This window comes from Marmota monax, unplaced genomic scaffold (assembly GCF_021218885.2).
Source record: "Marmota monax isolate L192 unplaced genomic scaffold, Marmota_monax_Labrador192_F-V1.1 WCK01_AAM20220418_F8-fsc00055, whole genome shotgun sequence".
Lineage (NCBI taxonomy): Eukaryota > Metazoa > Chordata > Mammalia > Rodentia > Sciuridae > Marmota > Marmota monax.
The window spans coordinates 9234512-9246431 of record NW_026695205.1 but is presented as its reverse complement, the minus strand read 5'-3'; the positions used below and the strand labels follow the sequence as shown (position 1 = coordinate 9246431).

General features: G+C 48.0%; 1 long non-coding RNA gene across 1 annotated transcript; it reads right to left on the bottom strand.

The window, feature by feature from the left end:
* Positions 1-203: 203 nt before the first annotated feature.
* On the bottom strand, positions 204-8811 carry LOC124083511 (uncharacterized). Its single transcript, XR_006848766.2, has 2 exons — positions 5611-8811; positions 204-5274 (listed from the first exon to the last, which is right to left on the bottom strand). It is a non-coding gene; the product is annotated as an uncharacterized LOC124083511 (long non-coding RNA).
* Between the last annotated feature and the right edge of the window lie 3109 nt (positions 8812-11920).

The following is an 11920-nucleotide window of genomic DNA, read 5'->3' as shown; positions in this document are numbered from 1 at the left end:
CAATACCAAGTTAATATAATATCCAACACAAATATATAACAAATATACTTATGTTGATTCTAATCATAAAAAATAGATCTTGGCTTTTTGCTAAAATCAAGTGTTGTTTCTATTTTTCTGTTTCATATCTGATATGTCCTCTATCCAAGGGGAAAAAAATGTAATGTGGCCTCTAATAATCAATAAAAACTTAAGGGTTGATATCAAGCATGTCTGCTTTCCATTTATTTTTCTGATAATTACTTTTATCACATTTTATAAAATATTTATCACATTTTATAAAAGTAAAGTACAAATTGGTAGCATATTGAAAAAAATAACAAAAACATGTTCTTTACCAATGGCAGTTTGAGGAGCATTGACCTAGACCACGTGTACCTTCTCTGTGAAGCTATCTCTTGCCAGCTTAAGTGCTTGAAGAAGCAAATCAGGTATAATGAAAGTTACAAGGATGTGTCCGGATGCCCGACTGTCTCGATTGTCTTGATTTGTATTTCCGAGGTGCTCCTGTTGCATGAGAGCCATCAGGGCACCAAGGCAGCCTCAGAGCACGTCCTCACAATGCTCATCCGTCCCTGTCTGCTCCTTTAGACTTCAATGTCCAAGGTCTAAAAGGCAAGAACCCACTGCTGGACCTGGAATGACCAACCAACCCCTGAGCCCTGAACAGCCAGTCTGCAGACTCAACCTTCCCTTGGGGGAAAAGGAAACATTGAGCTTGAACTCGATGGCATCTGCAGGCTAATTATGAGGGTGGAGACAGTATTAACAAAACCGTCTGATTTAGAGTACAGAGTACAGTATTTGGACATAGACTGAAGTCTTTATCAGCACATCTGAGTTTACATAGTAACATTGAGATGCACCATTGAATATGGAAAGGAATACACAGTGTCTGTAGGGAACTTCAGAATTTTAAAAACCATTTCAGGTCAAGTCACAGATCTCGGTGAAAGCCACACTGGGCAGTCTGACAGATCATTGGGTGTGATAGAGCCATCCTGTGAGTTTACAGTCTAGTTGCATTTTAAAAAATAATTATCTGGCAGTGTTTTTGAGAGTGTACTGTTATCATGTTTCAGACACGATCATTTGTAGAGCTAGCAGAAGTAATATAGCTTTTATGTTTGGATTTTAACTCTCTTGTGTGTCAAAGAATTTTACAGCAGCCCTATTTAGCTCATGGGAAAAAAATCCAAATGTTTGGCAATAGGAGAATTTTTAGCAAGCCAGATTTATAATGAAATACTTACTGAGTAAACTTTTTAAAATAACCAAGATAATGTGTCAACTCATAACAATGGCTCTTCAAAATAATATTGAATATAAATCACAAAATAGAAAAATGGAATTCCTATATGGGTTATAACTGCATGAATATATGTTCTTGTGTTCAGAAAAAGAATTAAAATATAGCCAGGTGGCATTTATTGTGTGGTTTTTAATCTATAAAAATGTGAAAAAAATATTGAAAAGTACTTTTTTATGTTTTGATTTTAAGAAAACCACACCAATGTAGAGATAGTTTATGACAATTTAGAAACTGTCACAAATCTCAGCTGCAATAACTAGCACAGAAAAATAAAAGAAAGTAGGTGGACTGGAGAGCCATTGGGCTGGGCTCAGCAAGCCCCGGCCTGGCAAGTCCTGCCAGATGTCTGCTTCTATACAAAGGCCCTGGGGAGACGGCCACTTGCTAGTCCACATGCAGCTGTGACTGCTGAGCTTTTGCAGCAGAAACCACTTGGCCTGCAGAGCCTAAGGTATTTACTATGTGTCCCTTCCAGAAAATGCCCTGCTGTGGTTTGGACGTGGTAGGTCCTCCAGGGTCTGTGTGCGGGGACACTGGTGAGTGTAGGTCACTGTGTTTCTGTCTGTGGAAAAGATTCATGTTGGTCCAGCAGAGTGAGCAGTTCCCATGAGAGTGGGTGGTTGTAAAAAAGCAGGACACCCTTCTCTGCTCTCTGGCTTCCTGCCTTATCATGTGATCTCTCCTCCTTGCACACAGTCTCACCATCAACCATGCTGTGACTCAGTCAGGGGGACCCCTCACCAGAGAAGAAGCTACTTAATCTGGGAGTTTCAGCCTCAAAACTAAATAAACATCTTTTCTTTATAAAGTCTCTAGCTTCGTGGGGTTTTGTACAGAAAATGCACTAAAGTAAGTGACAACTCCTAATCTAAATGATTGCTCAAGGAGACATGAATTGAAATCTATTGCTGTTTATGGGAGTTCCATTTCAATGACAGATATGGAGGAAAACCTCAAACTACTGCAAATTACTTAGGCCTAAGTGTGATTGATTGGCACAAAAAGATCTGAGAAACAACCAGGGCAGTATTTTCAGAGAGAAATTTCAGAGCACAGGCTTATTTATAAGCAGAACATCCATGCACAAGAGTTCCAGAGCTACGTGACCTGAAGGTGGAATAGCGTGAATGAATAGAACTTAAGTGACAGCCTGGGTCACCGGGGCCTCTCAAGCCTCCTGTGGGGTCCTTCCTATTTCAAGACTCTCAAGCAAGAAGTTGTTTGTCCCACCTAAGAGCATATAGTGCCTTGTGGCAGCACCAGGTGGGAAAAAGGAAATCTTGATCCGTGTGTCTGTGTGTCTGGCTACCACCTCCCATTAATGCCACCAAATTATGAATCCATCAGTGGATTAATCCACTGATGAGGTCAGCACCCTTGTGATTCAATAACTTCCTGAAAGCCCCGCTTTGGAACACTGATGCCTCAACACACTGGGGGACGGTCCAGCTCCAAACCTCAACACAGAATGAGCTCAGACAACTCAATGGGAAAACGCCCAATTTAACCCTGGGCAATTGATCCAAACAGCTACTTCTTCAAAAGAAGACATTCAAATGGCTGATGAATATATGAACAAATGCTTGACATCACTAATCATCTACTGCAAATCACAACCATGATGAAAAGCCATTCACCACAGTTAGAATGGCTATTGTCATAAAGATACAAATTAACAAATGTTGGCAACAATGCAGAGAAAGGGGAATTGCTACACTGTTGGTGGAAATAGAAATCACTGCAGCCAACCTGAAGACAGTATGGAACTTCCTCCCAAACTTAAAAATAGAACAATCATATGATCCATCTATCCCACCACTGGGTATAGATCCAAAGGAAATGAAATCAGTATATCAAAGAGAAATCCCAGGCTTCTTGTAGAACTATTCACAATAGCCAAGATACAGGGTCGATCGAGGTGTCCACAGATGGATGAATGGATAAAGCCAGTGAGGTACATAATAAGGAAAAGTCATTGAGCCTTGAAAAGAATGAAACCCTGTCATTTGTGGCAACATAGATGGAACTGGAGGACCTTGTGTTAAGGGAGTAAGCCGGGCACTGACAGACATCTCTCGCCCTCACTCATTTGCGGAAGTTAAAAGATGGTAGAGAGAAGAGTGGTCACTAGGATCTGGGAAGTGTCGGGGAGGGACTGCAGAGGTCCTACAACAGGCCCCAACACCCATTCGAGAGGAAACAGCAGTTCTGGTGCTCCAGGGCACAGGAGGGTGACAAGTTAGCATGTGTTTCAAAAGTTTCCCAATAAGTAGAAATGGTGGGTGTTCACAGAGATAGAAGAGATAATTATCTTGATTTAATCACTTTACATCAGATACATATATCAAGTTTTCATACTGTACTCCATAAATGTACAAATATGTATCAAGAACAACATTTAAAAGGGTGAAAAAGAAAAGGCAGAATTTCAAAGGAAGTCCCTGGTTCCCCAGTGTGTACCTAATGAAAGCCCTGCTCTAAACCAGCCTTGTCTCTGAGTGCCCTGTGTCTTCCCCTGGCAGGCAACTGTAGGGATTGAAATAACTCAGCAACACGGAAATGGTAAATTGGTTTTGTGAAGGTTACATGAGCTTTGCAAGTGCCGACAAAGGCTGAATTTTAAATTTATGAATACTGTTCAAATTAAACTCTCTTTGGTGATTTTAGCATCATCTGGATCTCTAGTGGATCTCTCCCATCCCTGTGACATACCCGGGGAACCATCCCATCCCTGTGACATACCCGTGGAACTATCCCGTCCCTGTGATGCACCTGTTGAACTGTCCCGTCCCTATGAGACACTGGGTTCCCTGAAGTGTGCCTGTGAATGAGGCACAGCGAGGAGCCCTTATTATCAAGCTATTTCCCAAAGCCCCAAAGGTGGCAATAGGACCATCATGTTCTCCTCTTAGAGACAAGGGGAGAAAACTTACTTATGCAGACATTTTGAGTAGCACCTAAATGCTTGTAGGAGTCCAACCACCTGGCCCGACCACCACCAGGCCCACCTGACTGAAGTGTCTCTGCCATACTGCATCTCCCCGAGAGCCTGCCTGGTGGCTGCCATCAGCACAGGTCCCCTCTGAACACACTCCTCAGGGGTGGCCGCACCCAACAGGGGCAGCTGGTTCCCATTGGCAGCCTCTGTTCCCTGTCATTTTCTGCATGCAACAGAGGAAATCTTAACTCCTCATATTATTGCCAAGCTCCAGACGATGCATTGACCCAAGCATCCATTCAACAAGTCGGTCGGTAATTACCATCAAAGTCACATGGGCCATGCAGTGTGATAAGGATGCAAAACTTGCTTAAGACACTTTGAAAATACACAGTGGCAGTGGCAAACGTTGTTGTGAGTGCAATTAATGCCACCAAGTTGTGTGTTTTTAAAATGCAAAAGGTCAAGTCATGTGTATCTTTCCACGATCAGGAGAATGCTTCACACACAAAAGCAGTGAGACTCCCGGTCGTCATTGTGCCTAGAGTCAAGTGGAAGAGACACGTGCCATGTGTTGTTAGAAGAAAGGGGTGTAGGGGCTGTGGTGGGTGCAAAGCAGGAAGCCATGGACTAAATGCAATGCTTTGTTTTGTAGTTGGTGGTGTCCGTGGGGAAGGTCCCTAGAGGGGGGCTTCAGCATTGAGCGATCTTCTCCAGGGGCCGGAGGCCTGGCGTCCCCGAACACTGCTTGTGGGGATACAGTCAGTGATACTGAATAACGTGGAGACCTGGCATGGTGAGGTCCTGAACCCAGCACTTCTCATAACATCAGTGTGTCTTGCTCAGGGTCCAGACCTGGGCGGGACAACAGCGGCATCGGGGGCCCAGAACTCACGGAGCGCTCCTTGAAGGTGGTGCCCTTCAGTGCGCACCTGGCACCCTGCGCTCAGAATCCCGCAGCTCCTGTGGACGTGCCTGCTTCTCCAAACAGACTACAGACAGTATCTCGTGCGTCGCTGTGTTTCTGGGGCCAGAACAGAGATGGCACATAGAAAGCTCTTAGCAAGTGGCAGAATGTTGAAGACCACAGTCCCCCCCAGCGCTGGACTAAGGGCACTGTCCCCCACAACGCTGGGAACCTGCTTTGCCAATGTCTTCTTGGATCTCATCTCTGTCTTGCCATGTTGTCTGCTCAGAGGTCATGTCCCTGCAGGCGTCCCCAAGGACCCTGTCTCACAGCCTCTGTGCCCTTCCCATCCTCCGCTTTCCCCATTTTTCCTCCCTGTAACTGACTTGAAGGGGAATTTGTTCTGCCCTCAGAGCCGCGAGTCATCCCTGGCGTCCCGTCACGGCTCCTCACCTGGACACTGTATTCTTCGTCTCTAGAGGTCCACTTGGCTCCTTTCCCGTGTCTTCTATCTCCTCCTCCCGTGTTTGCCTTTACTTTGCCTCCTGGAGCAGACGGGACGCACCGGCAGGAGCTGCCTAGGTGTCCTCGTCCACTGATTTCCCCTCTCGGTGTCTCTGCACCTCTTTCGAGGTCCTGTTTCTGCTGCTCTTGGGTCTCATCTTCCTCTGGCTGGAGGTGACACCCACCCCCACCGTGTCCTTCATAGACTTTCTTGAACCCTGGCCCATTAACATCCACCTGCTGTCTCCTGGTGGGAGAAGCCCCCTCGTCCCACCAAGTAGGTGCCCTCTCCTGGACGGGAGGGGGACTGGGACTGGCTGTGCTCCTCGGGTCTCTGGTCTTCGTGCACCTGGACTTTTCTTCTGGTAAGTGGGGCGTGTACTTCCAGGCTCTCTCCTCTCCCCTTGGACGTGCCAGTCTGGCTCCTCTCAGGGCTCCTAGCATTTGACTTGCAGTTCCCTCTCCCTCGTGCCACTCCCTGTCCTATTGCTCCTCTGACCGCCCTTGCTGGTGACCCTGCCTCATGTTCTCAGTGGTCCTCGGGGAGCCCTGGGCCCACTTGCTCTCCCCGCAGCCGCAGTCCCACACAGCCAGTGCTGCTGCGCCCAGGACGCCCTGGAGTCACGTGCACTCCACCCCGGGGCTTTCTGCACAGTACTTGTGACACATTCCTCCACTTTCCTTAAAGCCTACATTGATCCCATTCCCCGCACTTCCAGAAAATCATCTTTCTTTCCTATTATGTTCATGTAGGAAGTTAAAACCCAGATGTGAGTCCCTCCACCCACTTGTCTCCAGATTTCATTTCTGCGCACCTACTAATGTTTCTTTCCCACCCTTCTGTCCTCGGGGAATGTGACCGCTCAGGTGGTTTCTTCCATCTGTGCACAGGAGCGAGTCCCCACGTGTCCTCCTGGGTTGCTCCTGTAGCCAGCCGGTGGATATTCAATTCCTCCTGTAGACATGTGCTCCTTTCTTGTGTACCAATAACAGCTGGCACCAGCTGGGCCTCACATGCGCCTGATACTTTATGAGGTGTCTTCTGTTCTCTAATGTCCTAGAAATGAGAGCCTCCAGAGGTGACTGAGAAGCTTCCGACTCCAGCTCGTTGGGCCAATCTTACCATCAAGTACTAGTAGAACATAGTACTTTAAAAACAAGTCCTATGTTCTTAAAGGTTTAGAGAACTACAGAGCTCACAAGGTCTTGCCAAGGGAGCCCTGAGATGCAACTTAATATTCCAAGTCCCTTTGCCTGATGGCGTCTGCTGATTCTAAAGCAACAGCGGAGAGTCTAAGGAGCAGCCCGCTCAGAGCCCACCTGGAAGGAGGGTGCTGGGAAACACACTGCAGAGTGCTGCTGGATCCCGGCAGTGCCAGACCCGACCTGGCTCACAGCCATCCCAGGTCCCTCCGCTCAGGACTGAATTCAGTGGTCTCCTTCTTTAACTGCTTGCCAGAAGGACATGGGGATCCGCGCTGGGGAGACAGACCAGCAGCTGAAGCCTGCCCCTGGCCGCTGCTCTCCTGGCCAGCCACCTGTCGAGTCCCCACATGTCATCACCTGGACTCATGGGCAGCCTGGCTGACCTCCAAACCTTGTGTTGCAGTCTCTGTCCACTCGACACTGAAACCAGGGAGGACTTTCTAAAACACAAATACTGCCTCACTCCCCTTCTCAAGTGCTTTCCTGAAGTTAGTTTCCTACATGGTAGAACTTCAGAGAATAGAGCCCCCGGTTTTTTAAAGAGTTGCAACAGTACCTGTGAGCAGACGCTGCCCATCTCTCTACTTTTCTCTCCCTCTGGTTCTCTGCTCTGGTTTGGAGGTGTCCTCTAAGGCCATGTGTGCAGGCTTGGTCCCCAGCCAGAGGTGTTGAGCAGGGGGGTGGGGGTTAGTGCCCCTGGAGGGAATATTTCCCTTTTTGCTTCCCAGCCTCCAAGAGGGGGACAGACCTCCCCACCACACGTGCCACCATGACATCCTGTGCTGCAAAGTGACTCCTGACAGAAACCTCTGAAACCTTGAGCCCAATAGGCCTTTCCTCCCGCTAAGCTATTTCAGGTATTTCGACCCAGTGAGGACACTGACTCCCACTCACGCTCCTGAGAACATAGCGAGCCTGGGAGGACCCGGCTCTCTCCAGCCTCCGGAGGGTCCCCCTGCTCTTCTCAGGGAGCATCCCCCCATCTCCACAGAGCTCCCTCCCTTTGTTGAGTGAGTAAATGAAGAATCCCTCTCGGCAGCTCTGTTGAAGTTCTCAAACTTTTCTCAAACCCCGTACCCACCACTTCTGTGACACTCTGTCCACACCCACCCATCAGACAATGAAGGCCTCCGTCCCCGGTCCCATGAACGCTCCCACTGCTTTCCTTTGCCCTCTTTCTAGTCTTAAATCAAAACCAAGCGTCTCTTGACCCCAGGTCCTCTGCCCTCCCAGGATTCTCCTTCCCCCGTGGACTGGAACCACCTCCCGTCTTCACGCAGCCACGTGCCTCACGCCCTGGGGTCCTCAGCGCCTCGCAGCCAAGCTGCCTCCCCTCCCCTGGGTCCACCAAGTATCTGCGAGAGCTCAGCGGGTTTTGCAGAGTTCAGCACACGATCTGGGCTCCTTGTCTGCTGCCTCCTGCCTGAACCCTGCCTTCCCTTGGATCTGGGAGCAGCAGCTTTTCATGCTTCTCCTTCCTTCTTCTCCAGTCTGGTTTGGGCCTGTTTTCCCTCACGTTGACCATCGCCTCCGGGTTGAAATCTGAGCCAGACATTCTGGAGCGTTTCTCTGCAGGTGACCCACAGATTTCAACTTCCATACCCCAAACCTGAATTTATAGCTTTGCCCTTGAAACTTATCTTCAAACATCCTCAGTTGCTCAAAATGGAGGTTTACCTTATCGGCTGCTGTGATGAGCCACCCAGATCCTCCCTGTGTTGGCAAGGGGGACTTCCCCACCTGAGGTACTGTTGGTGACAGCCCTGTGCCCTCAGCCTCTGCAGAGCAGCCCAGTGGGTGGCAGTTGCCCGCCAGAGCCGCGCAGCTTTCCCAGGGCAGCCTTCACCCGGTGAATGGAGATGACCCAGAGCCCAGCCCTGGCCTCTCCCCAGATCCATGCTGCTCTGAGGGCCACCTGGTCTCAGTCACTGGGGCTGCACCAGAGCCCCACTTCTGCCAGATTTGGTTCCCTCCCTTCCCTTCCCTTCCTTCTGCTCCTCTTCCTTCCCACAAGTCCCCATGCCAGCAGTGAGCTCACCAGCCTCAGGCACAACGTAAGTACGCCTGAGAGTCTGTTTCCTAAGAAGCCCAATCTGCGACAGTCACACAGGCATCCTGCAGACTCCATGCTGCGCTCGCTCACAGAGCCCGGCTGAGGGTCCCTACTGTGGCTTCCCCTGCACGCTGTGCCACCTTCTCAGTGCCATCCTCTGTCCTTCATGGTCACCTTCCCAAGACACGTTTCCTAACCCTCATGATTCCCATGCTGCTGATTTGTTCCTTAGCAACAATCATGCTCAGAATCACATCTTGAGCATCATGAGCAACACACTGACTGCTGTGAATTACGAGCCTCAACTTATTTCCAGTTTCTCAAAAAACAAGATCATGTTTATTTGACTTCATAGAACCAGTGGCCTTATGAGGGCATGGTATGTGGCTTGAAATAGAATAAGATGCATGACTGAATTAATAAAATGAATGAACAAACAGAAGGAGTGTGCATACATACCTGACCTCACATGCACCTTTATGGATCTAATCTGAAAGTTAACAGTTACACATCAAGTATGCTGAGTAAGATGTTTAAGAAAGAAGAAGATTTCAGGCAACCTGTAAACTTTAATTGAGAAGTGACAATGTCGCATTGGATTCAGTTTGGTCATGTTCAAAAACAGATAAGCTATTTTTGAGTCAGATTGTTTTGGTCACCTCATTTGATAGCTATTTGATGACAATCTCAATTTAAGGGCAATATTCAGCCAGCAGCTAATTCAGGGACTTAATGCAGTAAAGTCAAAATCTGAACACTGTATTCATGCCTTTGAGTTCAATGGAGTACAGTTGAATGAAATTCCACCCACAAAAATGATGTCAACTCCAAGGAGAAAAGAAAGATAATCTATATGCCAGTTTGTTTTTAGTTGAACGAAGAGAGAGAGAGAGAGAGAGAGAGAGAGAGAGAGAGAGAGAGAGAGAGAATTTCTGGATCAAGTGGCCATATTAAATGTAAATAAATCCTAAATCTAGATGGAGTTCATCCAAGAATTTTGAAGGAACTCAGGACTCATGACATTGTGAAACTATGACTACTCTCCAAAACTCATCATTAGCCATGGCTACCAGGGCAGAGGACTGTCCACACGTCTCCCATCTGCTGGATGTTTTCCCACAACAGAATGAAGAGTTGCCTCACGTCCATATTGAGCACGGACACGGAATCTCTGATAAAGGAGGGAGTCTGGACACTGAAGCAAGCACAACTTCCTGAGAGAAAGTGGCTGTTCCTGCCCGGGGAAGATCTCGGCTAGTGAATTTACTTTGTAAATTCTGGATATAAATTCAAGGACAGAAAAAGGATAACAAGGGATGTAGCCATCTGGTGGCTGCTTTCCCCCCAAAAGCATTTAGTTGCTCTGAATTCTAAAGACAAATAAAGCAAGCGGTTCTATTGGAGGAGCTTGGGAAAGAGGGGAATTACACAGGCTGCGTCTGAGGCTTGAATTCCTCCTGATGGGCGGGTGGTAAACAGAGGTCTCCACTGTCCCTCCTTCCTACAGCCTTGGTTATCAGCACCACTGCTTTGTCCACCCACATAGAAAAAAGTCCTCACTTTCAACCCCTGAGAACTGATTTGCCAAACACAAGCCTGGCATCTCTGCCCTGGCTAAGCCTTTCTTCCAACAGTTCACGGTGGACAGAACGAAGGGGGATGTCCCAGCACAGCACTGGGATTCCACAAGCCAGCTCTTCCAACCCCGGCTTCACTGGAATCCCCCGCGTGGAAGTAGTTGTTTTTTGGAAAATTTGCCGTGACACTTTTCCCTCCAAAGTTCCACATGTGTGTCCTCCATCTCTTCCTCCTGCTGACAGACTTCTGGTCATCTTCTCAGACCTGATGCGGAAGTTCACTCTTTCATCTCGTCTTCTCTTCAATTTGACCTTCATTGATGCCCTTTGTAAACATACAGATTATGACCCGAACACTGGACCAAAGCACCATCTGGAACTAAAATGTTAGTGGAGGACTCAAAGAAAGGTGACAGAATTCCAGGTCTCCTGACCTTTGAGTCTCACGGCTCCCCGAGCCAGTCTCATCCTGTTGTATCCTACCACCCTACTGTCCTCACAATCCTGGGAAGAGATGATTCAGGAGGCAGAGGCGGGGTCAGACCCATGAGCTCTGGATTGAGAAGGTCCACGTTAGACTGAAATATGACACTGAATGAAGATTTCAGCGTTCTTTCCTATAATAACTATACCCCCCAATTTAAAAATAAACGAAAACTCAGCTACATGAAAATTTAATGTATTCCTGTGTGATCCTTCTCCTTCTAGACTCCTGCGTGGAGACTAAGAGATAAAGGAGAGTAGAAAACTTGGGAAAGCAAGAAAGGAGCTGTGTTCATGTGCCACTTCTTCCTGCCTTGTTTGATTCAGACTTCAAAGTCATCTGATGCTGTGATCCTGTTCCATTTCATAAGAGACCCAGTGATGATAAGGTGTTTACCCTTTTTCCCACTGTTACGGTTTGGATGTGAGGTGTGCAAGACAATGCAAGAAGGTTCAGAGAAGAAATGATTGGGTTACAAGGGTCTTATCCCAGTCAATGATTTAATCCACTGACAGGGATTAACTGACTGGTAATTGGAGGCAGGTGGGTGTGGCTGGAGGAGGTAGGGATGGGGCGTGGCTTAGAGGTATATGTATTTGTATCTGCTGTCTGACAGCCATGATGTGGTCCCCTGTGCTGCTCAGGGTTACAGCAGAATTCAAAGGCAGCAGGGATTTCCAAGCTCCAGGCGCTCAGTGGTGTCTGCTTAATACTCTAAGTCAGCGTGCTCCTCACTGGGCAGAAGCCGACAGAATCTGTTAGCGCAGGTGAGACCCCGAGTGAGCACTTGCTGCTTGTCTGTTCAGAATTTCCCTGACCCCTTCCCCATTACCTGAGATCTCCCTGTAAAGATCTGTGTATTTCCAGGGAAACCGTCTCTCCACCCTGGTTCTGGAGCACATGTGACCTGGGGCAAGCCAGGAAGTCCCACTCCTTCCC